Source organism: Vespula vulgaris, chromosome 19, assembly GCF_905475345.1.
Source record: "Vespula vulgaris chromosome 19, iyVesVulg1.1, whole genome shotgun sequence".
Classification (NCBI taxonomy): Eukaryota; Metazoa; Arthropoda; class Insecta; order Hymenoptera; family Vespidae; genus Vespula; species Vespula vulgaris.
The window spans coordinates 1,092,501-1,103,287 of NC_066604.1; the positions used below are offsets into that span (position 1 = coordinate 1,092,501).

The 10,787-nt window shown below is 30.7% G+C and overlaps 1 protein-coding gene and 1 long non-coding RNA gene across 4 annotated transcripts in view; both read right to left on the minus strand.

Moving 5' to 3' along the window:
• LOC127070654 (synaptic vesicular amine transporter) overlaps positions 1 to 4,944 on the minus strand; it is a 24,873-nt gene extending 19,929 nt beyond the window's left edge. The window contains exon 1 of one of the 3 annotated variants that reach the window (XM_051008914.1): positions 4,671 to 4,944. The gene's annotated coding sequence lies outside the window, so the exon portion shown is untranslated. Of the gene's footprint in view, positions 1 to 972; positions 1,211 to 1,520; positions 1,540 to 4,670 lie in introns of those variants that run through there. The other 2 variants (XM_051008915.1, XM_051008916.1) reach the window with 2 other exon arrangements.
• A 2,540-nt stretch (positions 4,945 to 7,484) lies between these two features.
• LOC127070685 (uncharacterized) lies at positions 7,485 to 10,300 on the minus strand. Its single transcript, XR_007784599.1, has 2 exons — positions 9,968 to 10,300; positions 7,485 to 9,341 (listed from the first exon to the last, which is right to left on the minus strand). It is a non-coding gene; the product is annotated as an uncharacterized LOC127070685 (long non-coding RNA).
• Positions 10,301 to 10,787: the final 487 nt, after the last annotated feature.

Genomic DNA, 10,787 nt, shown 5'->3' on the forward strand with positions numbered 1-10,787 from the left:
TATTCGATAACGAGTCTAATTTTTAAGTAATATATTCGTTGAAATAAAAAAGAAAATTGATAGAAAAAAAAAGAAAAGAGATTAGAAATTAGAGATGAAATTAGGGTCAACCCTTTAAAAAAAACTTTTGAACTATACACCGACTAGCATATATCATCAAAGTTAGGATCTTTGCCGAGTTAAATTAATCTATCCAGTTGAAGGTAACCGGTATTACCGTTTCTAAGTTTCTCACTGTACTCTTTGTACCGTACTATATCGAGTATCACGTAACGTAGTTTTGTCGAATGAATGAATCGACTTAATCAGATCAGTTCTGACAGTAACTTAACTTTTGATACGGGTTACGACTAAGTTTCAAACGAACAATATGATACAGCGAAATGCGATGAATAATTCTACGATCATTGATCAAAACGAATCCTTTGTATCTTTACGTCGTTTCAAAAAAAAACAAAAAGAAAAAAAAACAGAAAGAGAGAGAGAGAACTAATGACACGGAAATTAGAAAATTTTGCGAAAGGACGAAGGAGAAAAAAAAAGGGGGAAAAGATAATAGATGAAGCAAGTAGTAGAAGTTTAAAAGAGCAAACTGTTGCTTCGTGGTTCAACAAGTAGATCGAGTCCTATCGAGTTGTCTATTATCGATTTCTATCTATTAACGAGAACATAAAGAAGAGGGAGAGATTAGAAAGATATGATCGTTCTCATTTTTCTTCCTTATCTTCTTTTTTTTTTCATTTCTCTTGCCTTTAATTTTTCACGAATTTATCGAAATAAAATAAGCGCTTTCTTAATATCGAATTTCTTCATAAACGGGGGAATTATTTCCTGTTTATATTATCAAGCCCGATCGTGCGAGTAATACGAGCAACCCTTTTTTTCTTTCTCTCTCTCTCTCTCTCTCTTTATCACGGCTACTTTGTCTTTACGTTTCATAAGTTTTTCCACGCAATTGCTTTGTTAACTTACGGCCTTAACTACGGTGATATATTATCAACCAAACCTTCCTTTTTCTCCACCACTACCTCTTGTACCCTACAATCACTCGTTGAAAAGAACACGCACAATTTCTGCACACTTCTGATCCTTGGTCAACTAGAAAACTCCAAGTCACATTTATTTCTTTCGAACGGTTGAAAAGTTGCACACTTTCGTTATATATATTTTTCCAATTCGATCTGAACGTAAGTGGATAATAGTCGAGGATAAAAGAAAGAAAGAAAATCTTTCGACGGTCTTGTATATAATATAAATGTTTCTTTCTTTTTTTTTTTCTTTCTACACAATGAAAATGACGAACACAAACGTAAATGACGAACGAGAGAGAAGTACGTGGTATATAAATAAATATCTCTTAAACGATTCGAACACCGATCGTAACTATATATCTTGTAAACTATCAATAATACTATATATTCGTACAATTTATTATATATATATATAATGAATAATAATAATAATAATAATAATAATAATAATAATAATAATAATAATAATAATAATAAATGTATATTTACAATATTTTATCTGTATATTGTAACGTACATACGATGTTCTTACAAGTGTCACACGAAATAAAACTTACACGTAAGCAGACGATTGACAGAAAGAGAGACAGAGAGAGAGAGAGAGAGAGAGAGAAAGAGAAAGAGAAAGAGAGAGATAGAACGATTAGATCGCGCAGATGGTCCGACGTTTACTGTTTCTTCGATTTGAATGTCAGCAGATGTTTGTCATCAATAATCCAACGAGTGTGACAAAGAAAAACGAAAACGAAATATAACATAACGTGTAAGAGTACGTGCGTGTGCACGTGCAACTGCGTACAGTATGTGTGTGTGTGTGTGTGTGACGTTATAATCACATGACGAGACAACCTTATACGAGACGACTATCTTATATCATATCCGATCAAAGAATTAAGAAAATGTTAAAGAAAAAATAAAAAAAGAAAAATAGAAAGCAAAAAAGAAATCCATCGAATCTAATGAAATCGTTTTCGTAAATCACCGAGTACCGTTGTAACCAAAGTTTAAAACGAATCAATCGATATCTCTTATGTTTCAATTCGTTTCTATTTTCACGGGTTAAATCGCGACCGACTGAATCGTCCCTGAATATCCAGGATCCTGAGAAATCCTCGATGAAAAAAATACGAGGGGAAGGAAGAAGAGAAAGGAGAATGAGAAGGAGAGAAAATGTAAATGGGAAGACGCGTGATTGGTGGAAAAAGGATTGGAAAGGGATGAGAAAGAAAGAGAAAGACATATAGAGAGAAAAAGAGAGAGAGAGAGAGAAAGGTACGAAAGAAAATTACACTTTACGATTCGATAAGAATCAAATAAATAAATTTATAACCTGTGATCTTTACTATGTCTATTTCTCTCTCGATATTATACTGATTTACGAGTTCAGATGTAATATACTTTATCTTTCAACAACAACAACAACAGTAATGAGAATAAAAAAAAATAAAAAAAAAAAAGAAATGTCTCTACGCGTTTGTTTTATATGTCTACATGTAAGAAAGAGACAGAGACAGAGAGAGAGAGAGAAGGAAGAGAGAAGAAAGAAAAAAAAAAGAAAAAGGAATTCTTCAAAAAAATATTGTTAAGAACGAATAATATACTTTATCTTCCAACAACAACCATGACAAAAAAAAGAAAAATATTAAAAAAAATTGGGAACGTCTCTACGCGGTTTTTTCGTATATCTACGTGTAAAAGAGAGAAAGGAAAAAAGAAAGAGAAGAAAGAAAAAAACAGAAAAAAGAATTCTCAAAAAGAATGTTACAATGATTTTCAAGTTCAGAATAATGTACTTTATCTTTCAACAACGACAACGATAAAAAACGAGTAAGAAAAGAAAAAAGGAAACGTCTCTACGCGTTTCTTTCGTATATCTACGTATAACAGAGAGAGACAGAGAGAAGGAAAAGATAAAAAAAAAGAAAAAATAGGAGTTCGAAAAAAAAAAGAAAAAAATCGAAAAGATTCGAAAAGATCATTGGTCGCGTGACAATCTCAGAAGGTGTAGTAGAATATGGCCGTGACAACCTTCTCAGTTACGGTCCTTGACGAGCAGGTAATCGTATTATTGTCGGTAATTGCGACACTGCCTGTTCACCATTGCGCCCAGAACTCCCGGGGTTGTGCAAAGTACCCCAGGTCGGGTCAGGTTTATGCAGATTGCTTTATAACTTTGTTACCGATCACTCTATTAACCTTAGGACCCTTTAACTGTTAGATAGTATCGCGTCGAACGATTTTGTAGGAAGCTATGAAAGAAGAGAGGAAGAGATAGTGAGCAAGTGATAGAGAAAGATAAGAGAAACTGTAGCGATAATATTGGTGGTAGAATCTGATCGAAAGGAGAATATAATCGAGGATCTCTGATAAGAAACGATCGGATAATCGGACGATCGAACGATCGTTCGTTTGAAAGAAATCTTTGAAAAATTGATTTGTTTCTATTAATGAAATGAACAAAGTTTAAGAACACTTTGTCGCTTCTTTGCAATTTTGTTATTTTATTTCTTATTCGTTCTCATAGATTCGTCGATCTTTCGTTTTCTTCTTTTTTCTCTTTTTTTTTTTTTTTTTTTTTTGAAGGGGTAGGAAAAGGAGGAGGGATAGTAGGAAGGATATCTTTACTTTTAATCTTTTTTAATCTTTATTGTACGATCAGATATCATTTATTATCATTGATGAACGCGATGTTGGGAGAAGTTGTTTGAGATATTTTTTATTAATTTAAATATTAAACGATCGCGATGCGTTTTGTGATAAGGAATTTTGAAGTGACAAATATGATTAGTTTTACGAGAATGTTGTATTGTTAAATGAAGAACGAAAGAGAGGACACTCGAGGATAAAAGCGTGCTTCTGACACGTGGAAATGAGAACGGGACGAGAGGATACGGTTCAACGGGGAAAGAGTAAGAGGTAAAGGAGGGTGTGAAGAGGAAGAGGGGGAGGAGGAGGAGGAGGATCGCGACGTATGGGGTGATCAGGAAATACCGTATTAAGGTAAGATAAAGAGGGACTTCAAGCTTCGTTCGGAAGTGGACGAATTGTTCCCGCAGGATATATATATATATATACACACACATATGTGTGTGTGTGTGTGTGTCGATTCGAATACACAGATTCGAATAAACGTGCATAAAATGGGCACCTGACACCCACGCAAATTGTAATTGAAATTCTCTAGACGAAAGGTATCACAAAGAGACAAAATCGGAATCAATTTAAATATCCAATGATAGATCGACGATCTCGATCGTAAATTTCGAAAAAAGAATCGATTAAATTAACATGAAGTATAAAGTATGAACGAGTTAAAGAGTTAGATCCGTTCTATCCCCTTGCTTTTCCTTTACCCTTGTTCTTATTTTATTTTCTTTCCCTTTTCTACCTTTTCCTTTCCTCGTATCGTCACAAAGCAAATTACCAATCGATTGTCTTACACGAATCTAAAAAAACGTGTCTTAGGTGAATCTAAAGAAATTTTCTTTAACGAACGAATCGTTCGAGTATTAATTAAATAAAAAAAAAAAAAAAAAAGAGAAATAAAAAGAAAAATTACGAAACGTTTTTCATCGAGCATTGAAAGTGTGATAAGTAAAAAAGGGAAATAAAACATCGTAAAAATGAAAGTGTACTTACTCGATAAAATAATAAAGAAGAATGAAGTCGTTCGTTTCCGGTTCTTGATTCCTTCAATTGTGTACGTGCTAGTCTAGGATAAACCCAGAACTTAGTTGGAACAGTCTTGGTCTTGTATTTGCGGTGCTCCCAGATGGAAACCCCACAGTCGATTGATAGCGATAAGAGCGATAAGGGTGCATCTCACCCCGTTGTAACCGGCTCAGGGCCGTCGCTCTGGCCGCCGTCGTCTGCGTCTCTCTGCGTCTGCTTCTTCGGCTTTTCCTCTTCTCGATCCTCCCGGAAGGAAGGAGGAAGAGTCGCGCGCGTCAAAGAGATCACTTTGGCGCATGCACAAACCCGAGAACCCACGACGAACATTCATCCCTCCTCCTTCTCCTACTCTATCTACTCTACCTCTTCCATTTCCTCCTACTATTCCTACTACTCCTACTTTTAACCCCTCACTACCATCACCACCATCATCATCCCCCACTCTTCATCCCCGCATACGCGCTAACCTCTATTTTCAACTTCAATCACCCTTGTTCGACTTTCAAAAGCAGAATTTATATTCTCCTATTACTTAGATTATTTCAGTTTATATATATATATATATATATATATATATATATATATGTATATAATGTAGATATATATATATATATGGTTTGTATATATAGTTATATAATATTAGTTTATATATATATATGTTTTTATCGTTATAACTTGTTGTTAATATATATTATAATATATAAAATTATATTTTAATAATAATTATTAACAAGCGCGTTATTGATATATATTGATACTTTAATGAAATTAATTGACTATTGATATTGATATAATTAATATTATCGAAATTAATATTATTAATTATAATTATTTAATATTTAATATTAAATAGTGTTTAAATTGTTTAGATAAATAATTGTAATATTATATATCATTAGTATTATATATAATATAGATTTAAATGGTTTATATAAATTATTACAATATTATCATTATTAATATATATCATTGATATTATATATATATATATTATAATAATATTATTATATAATTATTATTAATATTATTAATATTTTTAAAAATAATTATCAATAATTAATAGACTATTGATCAAATTCATCATATGATTCATCAAATATATATTAATATATATATATATATATTAAATATTATATATAATATATATCATTAATATTATATATATTATAATAATATTATTATAAAATTATTATTATTATAGTTAATATTTTTAAAAATAATTATTGAAAATTAATAAACTTTATTAATCAAATTCATCATATCATCTATGATTATTAAATAAAGATTAAAATTCTAACGTTCTATTGTCATATCGAAGAATTGAGAGCATCGGTACATATATACATACACACATACATACATATATATATACATACATATATATATATATATATATATATATATATATTTATATATATAGAGCGTATAAAGGGGAATGTAATGTCCCGACCAACGGGAATGTTGGGATCTCGAAGAATTCACGATATGAAGGATCCACCAAGGCTCTTTATTAAGATGTCCTTTTATCACGTTTCACTAGAAAATCTTATGGTATCCATCGATTTCGAATTATCTTAATCAGACTCACATAAATGAATTATACGATATAAATCGTTCTTTTTTAATATCTAAGAAATTATATTAGAAATAATTACAATTTGTTTATTTACTTAAACGTATATAAATATAATTTCATTTATTTCTATCTGACGTATTAGAGAAACTAGAAATAACGTGAGATGAGGATCGTAATAACAAGGATATCGTGAAAAGGTTAAAATTTATCGTTAACCGAGTAGAGGAATCATCATGGATTTTCACATATCACGTCGGCTTAGGGTTTTAGTAATTTTTACTTGCTTACCCTCTTCTCTTCATCCACCCCGTTGCCTTTTTTTATGGCTATTACGTGACTTGGAAAATTTTACTCTGGCTGAGACTTTTTCTGTCTACCTAACCTTCGAGACTTCGAGGCATTACGATCGAGATATTTTATATATATATATATATTATATATATATATATATATATATATATATATATATATATATATTGTTCGTCTGACCAGAACATATTTTCTTCTCACGATTTATTCGTTTATATATATATGTATATAAAATAAAATAATTATCAAGTCGAATAAATATATGAAATTCATATATTCATTAATAAATATTTTAGAGCACCATATATACTTTTTCTTTTTTTTAATATAAATTTATCATTAAGACAAATTTATTTCTCGCGGTTTATTCGTTTACTTATTCACATATTAGAAATATATATATGTATGTAAAATATATATAAATATATAAAAATATATATATCTAAAATAAAATAATCATCAAATCAAACAAGTATATGGTACTGTTTCAGAGCATCTATATATTTTCTTTTTAATATTAATCGTTCGTCTTTTAAGGACGAATTTTCCTCTTACGATTTATTCCTTTACTTATTCACATCTTCACAAATACATTATATATATATATATATATATATATATAAAATAAAATAATGTTCAAATGGAATAAATATATGGTGTTCTGAAAGTTTTTCTTTTTTTTTCCACTATTCTTTTTTTTTTCTTTTTCTTTCGATTACCACCTGTGGAGTCGTCGAAGTAAGGGAAAGGTGACATATAAATTCCAGGCAGAAAGCGAACTCACTCACTTGTTGATTTTATCAAGCTCCCAGGAGGAAAACACGCGAGGAGGTGCAACTTGTTGCTAAAACGAAATCCTCTTTCGTTTCGGGCCGATTTATAATATATGAAACAAGTTTTCGTTCGTGCAACATTGCCCTGATTTATTGAATTTATTTATACGTTTGTCAATTTACAAAAATTTACGATCTCTCTGAGAGGCTCGAAATTTATATTGAAGAAAGAAAAAAAAAAGAAAACTCTTCTTTTCTTTTTTTGTATTATATTATTATTATTATTATTATTATTATTATTATTATTATTATTTTTTCTTTCATTTTTTGCAAAGCACTAAAGTAAGTAAGTAAGTAAGTAAGTAAGTGAGTAACGGGATCTTGCACGAAGCAATTAGCAGTTGAATGAATGGCCTATTGTTTCGTGAGGGAAGAAAAGAAAGAAAAAAGAAGTAGAAGAAGAAGAAGAGAAAAAAAAAGAAAGAGAAAATATTACGGAAAAAGAAAAAAAGAAGAAAAGTTTCTCTCCGTGAGAAACGTTTAAAACGTTTCGACCGAGCCATTATTGTATATCGTTGTCGAACTTGAATGAAGAAAGAAAAAAGAAGAGAAAATAGAGGAGGTAGGATTTGAAGGAAAAGAAAAGGAAATAATAAAATAAATAAAAAACCAAAAATTAGCAAATCAATCGCAATCATAATTAATTAGCATTTTATCGACCGAAAAGTTTTCGTTGTAATTGTAATCGAATAGAGAAAAAAGAAATGAAAAGTCGTGTCTTATAACAGAGTCTATTAGAGTTTATTACAGATAGATTGAAATGTTTAAAGTACATACATAAAAAAAGAAAGAGAGAGAGAAAGAAAGAAAGAAAGAAAGAAAGAAAGAAAGAGAAAGGAAGAAAGAGAGAAAGGAGTGTTTTATTTACAAATCATTCGTTAACAAATGATCGATAATACGTATGTATGTGTGTATAAATATATAGATCAATAGAAACAACAGGAAATGATTTTAAGGATAGCCGAAGATACGAAAAAAAGAAAAGAAAGGAAAAAGAAAAAGAAAAAGAAAAAGAAAAGATAGCGATAAGAAAGAGTTGTGATAAAAGAGACGAAATGTTCTCGACAAATTTCTTCGAAGTGTATACATTCATTCATTTAATATTGTATTTAACGACAAAAATTTGGAAACGTAGGAAGAAAGGAAGGAAGGACGATAGGAAAATAAAGGATTAAGAAAGGGAGAGAGAGAGAGAGAGAGAGAGAGAGAGAAAGAGAAAAAAAGAGAGAAAGAAAAAAGAAAAAGAAAGAAAGAAAGAAAGAGAGAGAGAGAGAGAGAAAGAGAGAAAGAGAGAGAGAGAAGATAATGAAAAATGAATGAGAAAGGAAGAGGAGATTTAAAAAAACAAAAAAGAGAGAAAGAGAGAGAGAGGTTTTGACGTTTAAGCCCACTGGGAGTTAGTTCCGCCTTTGGGGTTTATTGACTTGTAAAATCTTGACTTGATTTTGATAACGATCGATAATATCCCTCCGTTAGGTAATTGAAATAATATTAATTACTTTCGTTCGAGTTAAAAGTTGATTATTTTTCGTTCCAAGTTTCCTCCATAGTATTAATCTTTTTTTTATTCTTTTTTTTTTTTTCTTTATTTTTTTCTATCCGATTTTCGAACGACGACCAATTGCCCCGAGTGTCCCGATATTAATCATTCTATTAATTTCTAGCATCGTTTCTGACCGTTCGAATTCGTTCGTTTGCCTTTCTTTTCTTTTCTTTTCTTTTCTTCTTTTTCTTTTCTTCTTCTTTTTTTGTTTTTCTTCTTTTTACAGGTAGTAGCTACTTGATCCTTCCTCTTCTTCTTTTTCTTCTTTTTCTTCTATGCGTAAGAGACAAGACTCTTTTTTCTTATCTTCTTTTCTTCTTCTTCTTCTTCTTTTTCTTCTTTTTTCTATTTGGAAGCTTTTAGATCCTTGCGAGGGTCTGTCGACAAAATGGAGAAAAAATAAAAAGAAAAGAAAAAAAAAGGGGAAAGAAAAGAAACGTGAATACATTAATATGGAATTCATTAGTAGAAAGTTTTAGAAGGTAGGTAAAGAGGAAGAGTGATATATATATATATATATATATATATATATATATATATAATTTCTATGTGTATATATGTATGACGTTATGACGAAAGTAAGACATAAATCGTAGACAGAATCAAGACTCTTCCCTTGAAAGATTCGTTAAGCGAGACACACTAAGAGACAGGAGAGTGTTAGAGGGGTTGGGCTCTATAATCGAATCGAGGGTGCAACTTCAGCCCTCGGAAGTGAATAGAATTCAATGAGCGAATACTATTTGGAAGATAGACAGAGAGAAAGACGCACACACACACACAAAACATACATACATACATACATACATACATACATAGATACATACATATATAAATACATAAATACATAGACAAAGAGACAAGACTGTATCACGTATACACTCTCTAGTTTCTTCTAAGTTAGCTAACTTTGTACTGACTTATCAATTAGATAAGACTATCTATCTATCCTTAAGATAAAATCAAAGATGAATCCTGATTTTGAGCCTTAAAATAAGCTTACCCCCTTTATTAAATGTTTCCCAGTTGATACGATAATGAGGAAGGCAAAAGTAGCTTTAAATCCCCCGAACTTGTTTTTCTCCATCGTCTTGCAAAAAGTTATGGGGGTTGGGTTGGGTTGGTAATTCGAAACGTAAATCTCTTCGACGGTCATCTCACTTCGATGGTCATCGTCCACCTCGGTAATGGAAGAACTTTAACTAGAAAATTTTCATTCCTATAGTTATCCTACGTCCTTCCTCCCTTTCCTACGAAAACAAGACGAGAGAGATAATGGTGGTAATGGTAACGACGAGTACGATTACGATTCTGTTTGTTTATGCCAACCTCCACGTAGTTATAGCAACGATGCGTTTGTCAAACCGACGATCGACTTTCTCTCACTCTCTCTTTTTCTATCTCTATCTCTGTTTCTCTCTCTCTCTCTCTCTCTCTCTCTTTTACTTTCTAATTATCTTTTTTTTTTTCTATAATGAGTTCGTTTTATTTAATTACAAGTTAATTTTTGTTTAAACGCGGTAACGATGTCTGGAAATTTTTGAGATATATATATGTATGTATATATTTTTTGTTCTTTTTTTTTATTTAGATATATATATATATATATATATATATGTACGTATGTATGTATGTATATGTATATGATTTTATTTGTTTATGTTAACTTCGTCGTAATTATGGCAACGATGCGTTTGTCAAATCGACGATCGACTTTTTCTCTCTTTCTCTTTCTTTCTCTCTTTTTTATTTTTTAATCTGTCTTTTAATCTTTCTTTATTTTTTTCTTTTTTATAATCGGATCGTTTTCTTTAATTACAAAT